The sequence below is a fragment of the Mobula birostris genome, chromosome 14, assembly GCF_030028105.1.
Source record: "Mobula birostris isolate sMobBir1 chromosome 14, sMobBir1.hap1, whole genome shotgun sequence".
Lineage (NCBI taxonomy): Eukaryota > Metazoa > Chordata > Chondrichthyes > Myliobatiformes > Myliobatidae > Mobula > Mobula birostris.
Window position 1 is genome coordinate 12,176,198 of NC_092383.1, and position 13,546 is coordinate 12,189,743.

Genomic DNA, 13,546 nt, shown 5'->3' on the forward strand with positions numbered 1-13,546 from the left:
TCCGGGGGCAGACACTCACTGTGGAGGTCGTATTGTACAGCGAATAAAAGCCTTTCAGTATTTTACCAAACTTCAGTCTCTTGGAGTAATTGAAGGTGCTTCAATTTTATTCGCTGTACATTTTAAAACATGGAACAGGCCGTGAGACCAGACAAATTAGACCTCGATCTGCAAATGCCTGACGCTGGAAACGCTTTTGAACTCTGGCTGGCCTGCTTCGAAGCGTTTCTAGAGGAGATTAAAGCGACCGACCCCGTAGCAAAGCGCAGAGTTCTACTCTCCAGGGTCAGTCCACGGGTCTATTCGCTGATCAGAGACCAGCCGAACTACGACGGCGCGATGAACGCACTCAAAAGACAATACCTGTGGCCGATAAACAGCGTCTATGCTCGGCATCTCTTAGCGACACGGCAACAACGGTCCGGGGAATCGAGTGCTGAGTTTGTCCGGGCTCTACAGACACTCGTGCGGGCCTGCAATTGCCAGGAGCTGACAGCGGCGCAGCATGCAGAACTCCTAGTGAGAGACGACTTCGTTACGGGGACCAGGTCAGTGTACATGCGCCAGCGGCTGCTGGAAAAAGCCGATCTTACCCTAAATTTGGCGATCGAGCTGGCCGACACGCTGGAGACCGCTCTGCATAACTCCGAGGCTCTCCAGGCACGCGATCCCCCGATGGCCTCGTGGGCGCCGCAGACCCCGCAACCCGCCGGCGAATCGACCTCGGCTGCAGCCAGTCATGAGTCCGCGAAGTGCTACTTCTGCGGACTGGAGAAGCACCCCAGAAACGCTACGCGGCCCAACAAGCTACCTGTTCCAGCTGCGGAAAGAAGGGCCACTTCGCCAAGGTCTGTAAGTCAAAACCGCAAGCGGGATAGAGCAGCGACGCATGCGAGACGTGGGGGTCGCCATCTTCCCTGCACACTGCCACCACGTGCGAGACATGGGGGCCGCCATCTTCCCTGCACGCCGCCACCAAGTGCGAGACATGAGGGCGGCCATCTTGGTCGGCGCCACCTCCCACCGCCTACGACCAACGGGTGCTCACGGGCCACCCCACCGCGCTGGACCAAGACAGCGATCCCACCCTGGCTTCCATGACCCTCAACCAAAGCGCTCCCCACCAGCTCGCAAGGTCAATGATGGACATCCTGGTGGAGGGGCACAGGACAAGCTGCCTGTTTGACACAGGCAGCACGGAGAGTTTTATCCACCCGGCCACGGTGCAGCATTGTGGACTCATGATACGGCCGGTAAGTCAGAGGGTCACTATGGCCTCTGGGTCGCATACAACAGACATCCGGGGGGGGGGTTGTATAGCGACGTTAGTGGTGCAGGGCACAGAATATCGGGACTTTAAGTTACTGGCCTTGTCTCAACTGTGTGCCCCTGTGCTGTTGGGGTTGGACTTCTAGAGCCACCTGAAAAGCGTGACAATGAAGTACGATGGGCCCCTCCCGCCAATTACTGTCATAAATCCCCTGTTTTGTAGTGATATGTCACGTACTCCGCTACTGACCACACACACACACCGACCCGCACATCCCACCCAACATCATGCCAACTGCCACACTACCGACACCACTTGTGGCCTCTCCACCCTCAGGATCCCTGCCCCTCCGCTGTTCGCCAACCTGACCCCCGACTGTAAACCTGTGGCAACTAAAAGCAGGAGGTACAGCGCGGGGGACAGAGCTTTCATTAAGTCGGAGGTGCAGCGGCTGCTCAGGGAGGCGGTCATTGAGGCAAGCACAAGTCCTTGGAGGGCGCAGGTGGTCGTTGTTCAGAACGGGGAGAAGAATAGGATGGTCGTGGACTATAGCCAGACCATCAATAGGTTCATGCAGCTCGACGCGTACCCTCTACCCCGCATCGCGGATATGGTCAATCAGATAGCACAGTACAAGGTGTACTCGACCATAGACCTAAAATCCGCTTACCATCAGCTCCCCATCCGCCGGGAGGACCGCCCTTACACTGCCTTCGAGGTGGACGGCAGGCTTTATCAATTCCTGCGCGTCCCCTTTGGTGTCACGAATGGTGTATCTGTCTTCCAGAGGGCAATGGACCAGATGGTGGACCAGTGCCAACTGAAGGCCACGTTCCCATATCTGGATAACACCACCATCTGCGGTCACGACCAGCAGGAGCACGACAACAACCTCCAAAAATTTCTCCAAGCGGCCAAATCTTTCAACCTCACCTATGGACAAGTGTGTATTTGGGACCACCCGACTTGCTATCCTTGGGTGTGTCGTGGAGAATGGAGTCATTGGCCCTGACCCCGACCGTATGCGCCCCCTGTTGGAACTCCCTCTTCCCAACACCCTCAGAGCCCTCAAAAGGTGCCTGGGCTTCTTTTCATATTACGCCCAATGGGTCTCTAACTATGCAGACAAGGCCCGCCCCCTGGTCAAGTCCACCACATTCCCCCTCTCTGCCGAGGCCCACACGGCCTTCAACCGCATAAAAGGGTCATTGTCAAAGCAGCAATGCATACGGTGGATGAGGCCATTCCCTTCCAAGTAGGGAGTGACGCCTCCGACTTTGCGCTGGCTGCTACCCTCAACCAGGCGGGAAGACTGGTGGCGTTCTTCTCCCGTACCCTTCAAGGCCCTGAAATTCGGCACTCTGCGGTAGAGAAAGAGGCCCAGGCCATAGTGGAAGATATAAGGCACTGGAGGCACTATCTTGCCAGCAAAAGGTTCACCCTGCTAACTGACCAGCGCTCAGTCGCGTTCATGTTTAATAATCAGCAGCGGAGCAAAATCAAAAATGATAAAATTCTGAGGTGGAGAATCGAACTTTCCACCTACAACTATGACATCATGTACAGGTGGGAAGCTCAACGAGCCCTCCGATGCCCTATCCCAGGGAACATGTGCCAGCGCGCAGATCGACCGGCTATATGCCCTACATGTAGACCTTTGCCACCCGGGAGTCACCCGGCGTTTCCACTTTGTGAAAGCCCGGAACCTGCCTTACTCCCTTGAGGAGATCAGGATGATGACCAGGGACTGCCAAGTCTGCGCAGAGTGCAAACCGCACTTCTATCGACCCGAAAAGGCACCACTCATCAAGGCCACCCGCCCCTTTGAGCGACTGAGTGTCGACTTTAAGAGCCCCCTTCCCTCCACCGACCGCAATGTGTACTCTCTTAATTTAATGACGAGTACTCGCGGTTCCCCTTCGCCATCCCTGCCCCGACACCACTACCACGTCAGTTATAAAAGCCCTGCGCAAGCTCTTCACTCTGTTCGGATACCCATGCTATATCCACAGTGACAGAGGGTCCTCGTTTATGAGTGACGAGCTGCGCCAATACCTACTGGCTAGGGGAATTGCAACCAATAGGACCACGAGCTATAATCCCCAGGGGAATGGACAGGTAGAGAAGGAGAATGGCACAGTGTGGAAAGCCACACTCTTAGCCCTCAGGTCAAAGGGACTGCCGGTCTCCCGCTGGCAGGAGGTCCTTCCCAAGGCACTCCACTCCATCCGCTCCCTGTTATGCACAGCCACCAATGCTACCCCTCATGAGCGGCTCTTTTCTTTTCCCAGAAAATCGACCACTGGAACCACCCTACCAACTTGGCTCACGTCCCCGGGGTCAGTGCTGCTTCGGAAACATGCGAGGAGCAATAAATACTCCCCAATGGTCGAGAGGGTTCACTTACTTCATGCCAACCCCCAGTATGCCTACGTGGTTTTACCTGATGGGCAGGAGGATACGGTCTCCATCCGCGACCTGGCGCCCGCAGGAGCTCTGGGCCCCTACCCTGAACACTCCGTGGTGACTATTGACCCCGTACCCACCAATGTATGTACCTACAAGACACCGTGCACCCCAAACTCTATACAGACACCACACGACACTCCCATACCGGGTGCGACGCACACGCACGAGGGATTACCGACGCCTAACGTGCTGGCACCTGAAGTCAAGCCGGAGCCAGCACAACCGCCATCGCCGGTGCTACGTAGATCACAGCGACGGATTCGACTGCCTGATAGACTTAACCTGTAAATATACTTCTTGTAAATATTGTCAGTCACTTCACCCCGCGGGACTCTTTTTAAAAAAAAGGAGGGGTGAATGTGGTAAACCATGTATATATGTTGCAACGCGGTTACCTGTCTAGACACACACCTCTGCTGACTGATCCTGTGGCTCCTCTGACTGCCCCTGTGGCTCCTCCCACAGAGTCCCGTATAAAGGTGTTCGCCTTGCCCCTCCCCCTCAGTCCGAGGGCAGACCCTCACTGTGGAGGTCGTATTGTACAGCGAATAAAAGCCTTTCAGTATTTTACCAAACCTCAGTCTTTTGGAGTAATTGAAGGTGCTTCAGCGCTGGACTACTCTCGTTATGGGGAGAGACTGAATTTTGTTTTTCCTGCAGCAAAGGAGGGTCAGCACCACAGCAAACGATTGAAGATTCAGGGAGTAAAGCAGAATCTGTGGAGCGAAAGGAATTGTCAATTGACGCCCTGCACCAGGCCTGAGAGTTGACCTAATAAAGGGTCATAAATATGGATGATAGAATCATTTTATTAGGGCTATCCAAAAGAAAAGAGAGGGCAGTTTTAAAGTGAGAAGAGGGATTTGAGGAAAAGGATTTTTTTTTACAGAGACAGCAGTTAATAACCGGAACTCTTCTGTTAGAGAAGGTCGTGGAGACAGGTACAATAACTGTGCTTATGAGTCACTTAGGCAGGTGCTAAGTAGGCAAGCAATAGAAAGATATAGACTTAATGTAGGAAAATGGGATTAGTGTGTATGGGCCAACTTCAGCATCAAAGTGATTTTTGTAAATGGGTTCGGTGAGCAAGTGGCAGTGTGGGTTAGTAATGTTGCAGATGGCACCAAGGTTAGTAACGTTGTGGATAGTGTAACAGGTTGTCATAGGTTTCAATGGGACATTGATCGGATACGGAGCTGGGCTGAGAAGTGGCAGGTGGAGCACAATCCAGAAAAACGTAAAGTGGTACACTTTGGAAGGTCATACTTGTTGACAAGGAGGACAAAAATTAATGGCAGTATTCTTAGTAGTATGGAGGAACAGAGAGATATGGGGGTCAAATCCATAGACCACTCAAGGTTGCTGCGCAAGTTGATAAGGTGTTTAAGAAAGCGTATGGTATGTTGGCCTTTGTTAGTTGGGGGAGTGAGTTCAACAGTCATGAGCTAATGTTGCAACTCAATAAAACTTTACTTAGACCACACTTGCAATGTTGTGCTCAGTTCTGGTCGCTTCATTATAGGAAGGGTGTGGAATCTTTAGAGAGGGTGCAGATGAGAATTACCAGGATGCTGCCTGGATTAGAGAACGTATTTTAAGAGGAAAGATTAAGTGAACTAGAGCTTTTCTCTTTGGAGAGGAGGATGAGAGGCGACTTGATAACGGTATATAAGATTGTAAGTCATAGAGTGGGCGAGCTGGCACCTTTTTCCCAGTAAAGCAATGGTTAATACCAGAGGATATCCTTTTATGGCGAGTGGAGGAGAGTTTAAGGTGATTGCAAACCTATATACATGCAAGTGCAATGCATAGAATAGTGTGTGTATGACGCTTTTATAGCCTTTCTAAAACATGTCCTGCCTTGCAGCATCTGCCCTGACTAAGCATGCCCATGCATGCATAGACAAGATAGGAAACTTTTCAGCTTACATTGTGGGCAACATTTTAAATGACTTGAATTATGAATTGAAATGACAAATGCAGGTGATTTCAAAATCATAGAGTCTGATAGGGAAATTTTATGGTGATTTTCATGAGCAGCAGTCCAAAATCCTTAAGATACACTCACAAAAATGTGCAACAGCGCCTTTATTTCCTACTGAGCATGATTGAACTCACCTCTGTCCCAGGATACTGACGGACTTTTACCGCTGTACCATTGAGAGCATACTCACCAACTGCATCTCAGTGTGGTATGGCAATTGTCCCATATCAGGCCGCAAAGCCCTCCAGTGACTGGTGAAAACTGCCCAGCGGATCACCGGCACCCAATTGCCCACCATTGAGAACATCTACCATAAACGCTGCCTCGGTGGGACCAAAAGCATTATCAGGGATGCATCTCACCCTAACCATGGACTTTTTACTCTCCTCCTATCCGGCAGGCGCTACAGAAGCCTCTGCTCCCGCACCAGCAAGCACAGGAAGAGCTTCTTCCCTGAGGCTGTGACGCTGCTGAACCTCTCATCACAGCGCTAAACAGTATTGCATCCGTATTGTACTGTCTCAGTACTTTTACATTTGTGTGCTGTAGCACTTTTTTTATTCACAGTTATTTTGTAAATAATACTATTCTTTGCATTTCTGGTCAGATGCTAAATGCATTTCATTAGCTTTGTATTTGTACTCGGCACAATGACAATAAAGTTGAATCTAATCTAATCTAAAGTATTCGGGAAGCAAAATTTGTGTTGTCCAGTACATCTTATCCAAAAGAAAGCAGTTCCCACAGAGCCAGACTGGAGACAGTTCAGCTTTTTGCACCCATTTTCTCGTGTGGGAAGTCGGTGACAGTGATGCAAGGACGCTGATATGGTAGATATGGGTGGGGACACAGGGACATGCGAGGGTGAGGAGAAGATTTACGAGCATACAGTTAAGGGAAGCGTGCAGCTCTAGGTGGATAAGGACATGGGCAGCCACATATTGAACGAGTGTCTGTTCACTCGGGTTGGATAAAAGGATATGAGCCCTGTCAGCTCTAGAGAATGACTGTTGGAAACTCCAAAGAGAAGGGATTGAGTGTAGGTGTCCTTGGGAACACATTCCAAGCAGAGATAGATGATTGTGGAAAGGAAGGCAATTCTGATGATTGAAAGATCTAGAGAGATATAATCAACTCCCAATCAAGGCTTTGCACCACTGAAATGAGAATGAGATACAACTCAGGGAGCATAATGGTTAAAGGCAGAAACCAACAGAAGCTGAAAAAGATGGTTTCATCTTTGCTGCTATGTGTAGCTGAAGGAGGTTTTCACCCATCTGTAAGTTCATGCCAGACAGGTATTTAAGAAGGTTCAGCATTATCCTTGGAATTGAAAGAAGAGAACAGAAGAACATTAAATCATCATTAATCAAGGTAGAAAGTTGTCTTTGCTCGCTTGTACTACATGTGCCTAATATAGCAAGTTGCAGCCTGCTTCTAAAATTCTGCTTCATTTAAGTCAATTGAATGGAATTTTAGAAACATAGTACAATGCTCAACTATAAATGTATGTTTACAAAACCATGTATAATCCATGTATGCAAACTTCAAATGTTAAATGCAGTGCTACAGATGAATGCTTACAGCTTTATATGCAATGCCCTATATACATGTATGTGTATTTATAATGCTAGACACAATTATGTATGTTTTACACTAACTATACTACATGGAAAATGATATATGCAGGCTTGTAATGTTAAACAATGTAACATGTATATTTACAATGCTATATTCAATTATATAGGCTTTCACACTAACAACACTATATCCAATATGATATATACAGGCTTACAATGTTAAACACAATGCAACATATGTGGATTTACAAAGCTACTTTATATGCAACTATATGCACTCAGTGGCTACTTTATTAGGTCTCTCCTGTATCTAATAAAGTGGCCACTTATTATATATGTTCATGGTCTTCTCTTGCTGTTTGATGTATTGTGTGTTCACAGATGTTCTGCACACCACTGTTGTAACACGTGGTTTTTTGAGTTACTGTCGCCTTCCTGTCAGCTTGAACCAGTCTGGCCATTCTCCTCTGACCTCTCTCATTAACAAGGCGTTTTCACCCACAGAACTGTTACTCATTGGACATTGTTTTGTTGTTTTTTGCAGCATTCTCTATAAGCTCTGGAGATTGTTGTGCGTGAAACAGCCAGGAGATCAGCAGTTTCTGAGATACTCAAACCACCCCGTCTGACACCAACAATCATTCCATGTCAAAGTCAGTTAGATCACATTTCTTCCCCATTCTGATGTTTGGTCTGAACAACTGAACCTCATGACCATGTCTGCATGCTTTTATGCATTATTGCTGCCACATGATTGGCTGATTAGATACTTGCATTGAACTGGTGTACAGGTGTACCTAATAAAATGGTCACTGAGTGTATATGTATGCTAACAGTGACATACTTAAAGTTACACATGCACAGTGAACTGAAACCATGCTTGAATATTAATTTATTTTCCCAGCTAATAACACAGAAGAAACAAGGGCTGTGCTGTATGAGGTGACTTTATCAAAGGTACAATAAGAGCAAAATTAACCTCAAAGTCCTCGGCTAACGAGGCAGTAAACCTTATCGCTACTTGCTGAGGAACACTGCTTCATGAGGAGTGCACATTTTAACATGCAGAATGGAGATTGGACCAAGGGCATCTCGGGTTCAGGTAGCAACTTCTAAGTCAAGTTGACAGAATTTGGGCTGAATGGGTGCAGACAATATACAAAGTTCAAAGTCCAACATTCAAAGTAAATTTTGTTACCCAGGACATCTTCAAGGAGCGGTGTCTCAGAAAGGCAGCGTCCATTATTAAGGACCACCAGCACCCAAGGCATGCCTTTTTCTCATTGTTACCATCAGGAAGGAGGTACAGAAGCCTGAAGGCACACACTCAGTGATTCAGGAACAGCTTCTTCCCCTCTGCTATCTGATCCCTAAATGGACATTGAACCCGTGAATACTACCTCACTCTTAAAATATATATTATTTCTGTTTTTGAATGATTTTTTTATCTATTCAATGTACATATACTGTTATTTATTTATTTGTTTGTTCTTCTATGATATCATGTTTTGCATTGAACTGCTGCTGCTAAGTTAACAAATTTCACGACACATGTCAGTGATAATAAACCTGATTCTGATATATGTCATCATATACAACCCTGAGATTCATTTTTCTGTGGGCATAATCAGCAAATCTCTAGAACAATAACTTTAACAGGGCTGAATCCACTACTTATTGTAGGATTTTCCATCCAAAGGCACTGGTTTTTCTATACCTACCTGTGATACAGCCAGTCAATACACTCTTCACCACACATCTATAGAAGTTGGTCAGAATTTTTAATGCATACCAAATCTTACACGTACATTTTAGACCTAAAGGAATGGTCTTTTAGAAGTAGCCCACAAACTAACTTCTGGGGTTTGATGGAAGAATGCTGATTAATATTCATTATATGCTAAGTATATCTAATTATCCATGGCTATTACGTGTTCAATAATTAGTTAAATCTACTCTGCCTCTGTGCCTGTGATCACAGCCATGTTCAAAAGGGGAAGCTTCAAAGGACAACTTGCTTTCTACATTATTTTATTTCCCCTTCATTTTCAGGGCAGATGGTGGTGATGGTGGGGGGAGAGGGAGGGGTGTGTTTGCTGATAAGGCCAGCATTTTCAGTATTGCCCATCCCTAATCCATCATATGAAGACGGTAACATCTGCTGTTTCTTCATGACTGGTTTCTGCTCTGGATACATTCTCTGTTAATATATTTTCACAACACGCTAAGAAATATGCCAAAAGAAATTGTCAATTATATGCACTTGGTGCTGTGACAACTGAGCTATGTCATTCACAGTGTGCTATTTTACATTTCAATAAGGCCTGTGTTAATCAGATCATTAGATTAACGGCTGTACAGTATTCGATGTGCCTTTTGGTGCAATGAATTTATGCATTCATCACTCTGGCTAAAGAGGAGGAATGAATGTTCTGCTTCTGCTGGAGAGAGAGAGAGAGATTGTGTGATAGAGACAGAGTGGGGGGAGAGAGAGGGTGATAGATAGAGATAGTGATAGTGGTCGGTGGGGGCGAGAGAAGGAGAGGGAAAGAGAAAGAGATGAAGAGCGAGAAAGCGAGGGAGTGATAAAGATAGAGATAGAGAGGGGGAGAGAGAAAGGAGAGAGGAGGAGAAAGAGAGAGTGAAAGAGATAGATGGGGGAAGGGAAGTGAAAGAGAAAGAGGGAGAAGTGAGGAAGAAAGAGGGAAGAGTAGACAGTTGGATAGTCGGTAGCTTTTACACAGTCAAGTCACCTAATAATACAGGGCATGCATTTAGAATGAGAGTGGGTGTGCAGGACAAGCTTTTTTCTCCCCCACACAGGTTTCTGATGAATTAAATTGCGAGTTTCCTGATCACAAATTTCCCTTTTCCATTGAGAGCAGAGAGAATGCAAGGTGTTGGATAAATACAACAGATATTTGCCTGCAATATCATATAAGGCACAATAAATAATCTGGCATGTAAAATTACCATCGTTGATGGCTGGTACTTGAAATTTCAATATATCCTTAACTTAAATGTTGTTTCATTCCAAAAGGTTCAGATTGGAGATCTTAAACAAAATCTTTTGCTGCAGATTTGTTAAATTGCCTGAATTTAAGTGATCAATTGTTAAAGATTACATTCAAACTTATTTCTCTAGAGATCAACAACTTGTGCCACAGGATATTAGGGCAGCAATTTATCCACCTTTCTCCCTATATGTCTTGTGAAGCTGAGAGGTAGAGGTGAAAGGCAGAGGATCAAAGTAAAACTGTGACCTTGATTAGCCCAAGAAATCAAAGTGAACAGAGCAAACAACAGGCAGTCAGGCTGGGTGTGCTGAGGTCTCTCAGTTAGATTGCCATGAGAAACCATCAGCTCAATCGAAACCAGGAGTAGAAACCATCCAGATTAGGTTAGGAAGTATATAACACATTTTCTTTCAACTAACATAGAACATATTTAGATCTAGCTAAAATTCCAGATCAAACATTCTTCCATTGTGCCTTTAATAAATGGCTTTGTTTTATTCAGCATCAAAGGTGGCATAAAATACACTTTCATCTTAAACAACATTTCAGAAATTTGAAACAGTCAGCCCTAAAATTCTTCCTTCTCAGCAAACCTGAAAATAAGTCCACAATATATTTTTTCTCTGTGACAACAGTGAGATCCCAGGAGAATGCTCCTGCAAGATGAATAAATAAAACCCAGACCTCGGTGTCCACAGTGTTAACTGTGTGAGAGCGGTTAATGGATAGCAGAGAGATATCCAGGCTCCCACTTGCTCAGAACACTACACCACAGGTGCTCAGCTGCAGGGCTGAGAATTTATTCCATTTCGCCACAGGCTATAGTTTGAAAGAATCAAAAAAAATCTGAAAGACAACAAGTCAGAAAGCATCATGGATAAAAATTTAACTAAGTTTTTTAAGTTCTCTGGAGAGGCTGCAAGATATTCCTGACAACACCACATTTTTATTAACAAAAATATTTCTATATATATAGGAATATTTAAGTAAACGATGAACCAAAAGCCATCTGAAAATGTATTTTATTACAATTGCATTGTCCCTCTGTTGAAATGATCCTCTATTTTTTAATGGAGCTCCTAGTCTGTATTTTGTGGCAGCTCCAATCTCTGTTTTGAGGGCCTGGTAACCTTTCTGATGAGGCATTTGCATTTTGGAGAAATTCTGCTTCATGTATTGTGATACTTCCTTTCTGTAACATGTAACAATTGCACTTCATGTTTTGTTTTGTGCCAGCTTCAAACTGATTGGTGTCCAGGTTTTTGTCATTTTCTTCATTTTTTTGCACAAAAGAACCATGAAGCAGTGTTGCAGCTCTGGTTAGACCACACTTAGAGTATTGTGTTCCGTTCTGATCGCCCCTTTATAGGAAGGGTGCAGAAGCTTTGGAGAGGATGCAGAGGAGATTTACCAGGATGCTGCCTGGATTAGAGGGATGGCTTATGAGGATAGGTTGAGCAAGCTAGGACTTTTCTCTTTGGAGCAGAGGAAGATGAGAGGTGACTTGATAGAGTGTACAGGATGAGAAGAGGCGTAGATCGAGTGGATAGCCACAGACTTTTACCCAGGATGAAAATGGCTAATGCCAGTAGGCTGAGTACTGAGGAAATGTGCACACCACCTCACAGACATCTCCATGGATGTCTTCTACACATCACTCATCCAGGCTGCTATCCCCAAATGCTTCAAATCAACCATCGTCTCTGTAGCAAGGAACTCTACACCTGTCATCCTTCTCAACAACATTGACGAGTCCCAAAGCTATTTAACCTTTCCTTGTAGAACAAACACTGTGTACCCAGGATCATCCTAATGAATCCTCTTTAATAAATTAGTGAGATTTTAATAAATCTTTAAGATTTTATAAGTGAAAAACTCTTTAATAAATTATGTTGAACTTTGAACTTTATGATCCAAGGAAATAATATCTTTAGAATATAGATCATAGAACAGTACAGAGCAGGGACAGGACCTTTTGGTCACGATCTGAGCCAAAGGTGTTTCCAAATTAAAGTAAATCTCTTCTGCTTTCACACGATCCATATCCCTCAATTCCTGAACATCCATACATCTGTCTAAAAGACTTTTAAAAACCTCAACGTATCTGCTTCCACACCTACCACACTCTGTGCAAAAAATATGCTCCACACGTTTCCCCTCTCATTTTTTAAATGCATGTTCTTTAGTATTTGACATTTCTACCCTGGGAGAAAATTCTGTTTACCCTATCCATCCCTCTCAAAATTTTATGAACTTCCGTACAACAATATTGGGTTCTTCTGCTTCTGGAGTGGTCTGATTGGGTGAGGAAGCCCCTTAGTTATTGTCGTCATGTACCATCCCAGAGGGCCACGTGAGTGGCAACAGTCCTATTGGTTTTGGGGAATGTAGTAGAGCACTACTTAACATGTTGACTATGAATGTAAGAATAAAATTTATATTTATTTATTGAGATACAGTATGGAATAGGCCCTTCCAGCCCTTCAGCCACGCTGCCCAGCAACCCCAGATTTAACCCTAGCCTAATCACAGGACAAGTTACAATGATCATTTAACCTTCCAACCAGTACATCTTTGGACTTTGGAGGAAACCCACACAGTCACAGGAAAATGTACAAGCTCCTTACAGGCAGCAGCGGGAATTGAACCTGAGCCACTGGTACTGTAAAGCTTTGTGCTAACCATTATACCATTGCATGGTTTATTCTTGTCATTTTTAAGTTATAAATAAGGTTTACGTTGATACAGTATGCTATATACATAGACTTCTTTCAGGTTTCCCCTTAACCTCTGACACTGCAGAGAAAACAACCAGGTTGTTCAACCTCTCCTTATAGCTCATATACTCTAAACAAGGCAACATTTTAGTTCACCTCTTCTGCACCCTTTCTAAACATCCACATTCTTCCCGTAATGGTGTGACCAGAACTGCAACAATACCCCAAGACACGGGATCCCAACCTTTTTTATGCCATGGACTAATACCATTGAGCAAGGGGTTCATGGGCCCCATATTGAGAACCCCTGCTCCAAGGGAAGCCTTTCCTTAAATAGGAGAACAAAATTGTTCACAGTGTTCCAGACATGGTTATGGTCATGCCTTGTAAAGCAGCAGTAAGCCTTTCCTATGACTTCTCTGCATTTATACTCCAAGCCTTTAGGGGTGTATGGGGTGTCGGGGAGGGGTAGCACCTCTGGGGGAACATGTCACGTCCTTTTCAAGGCG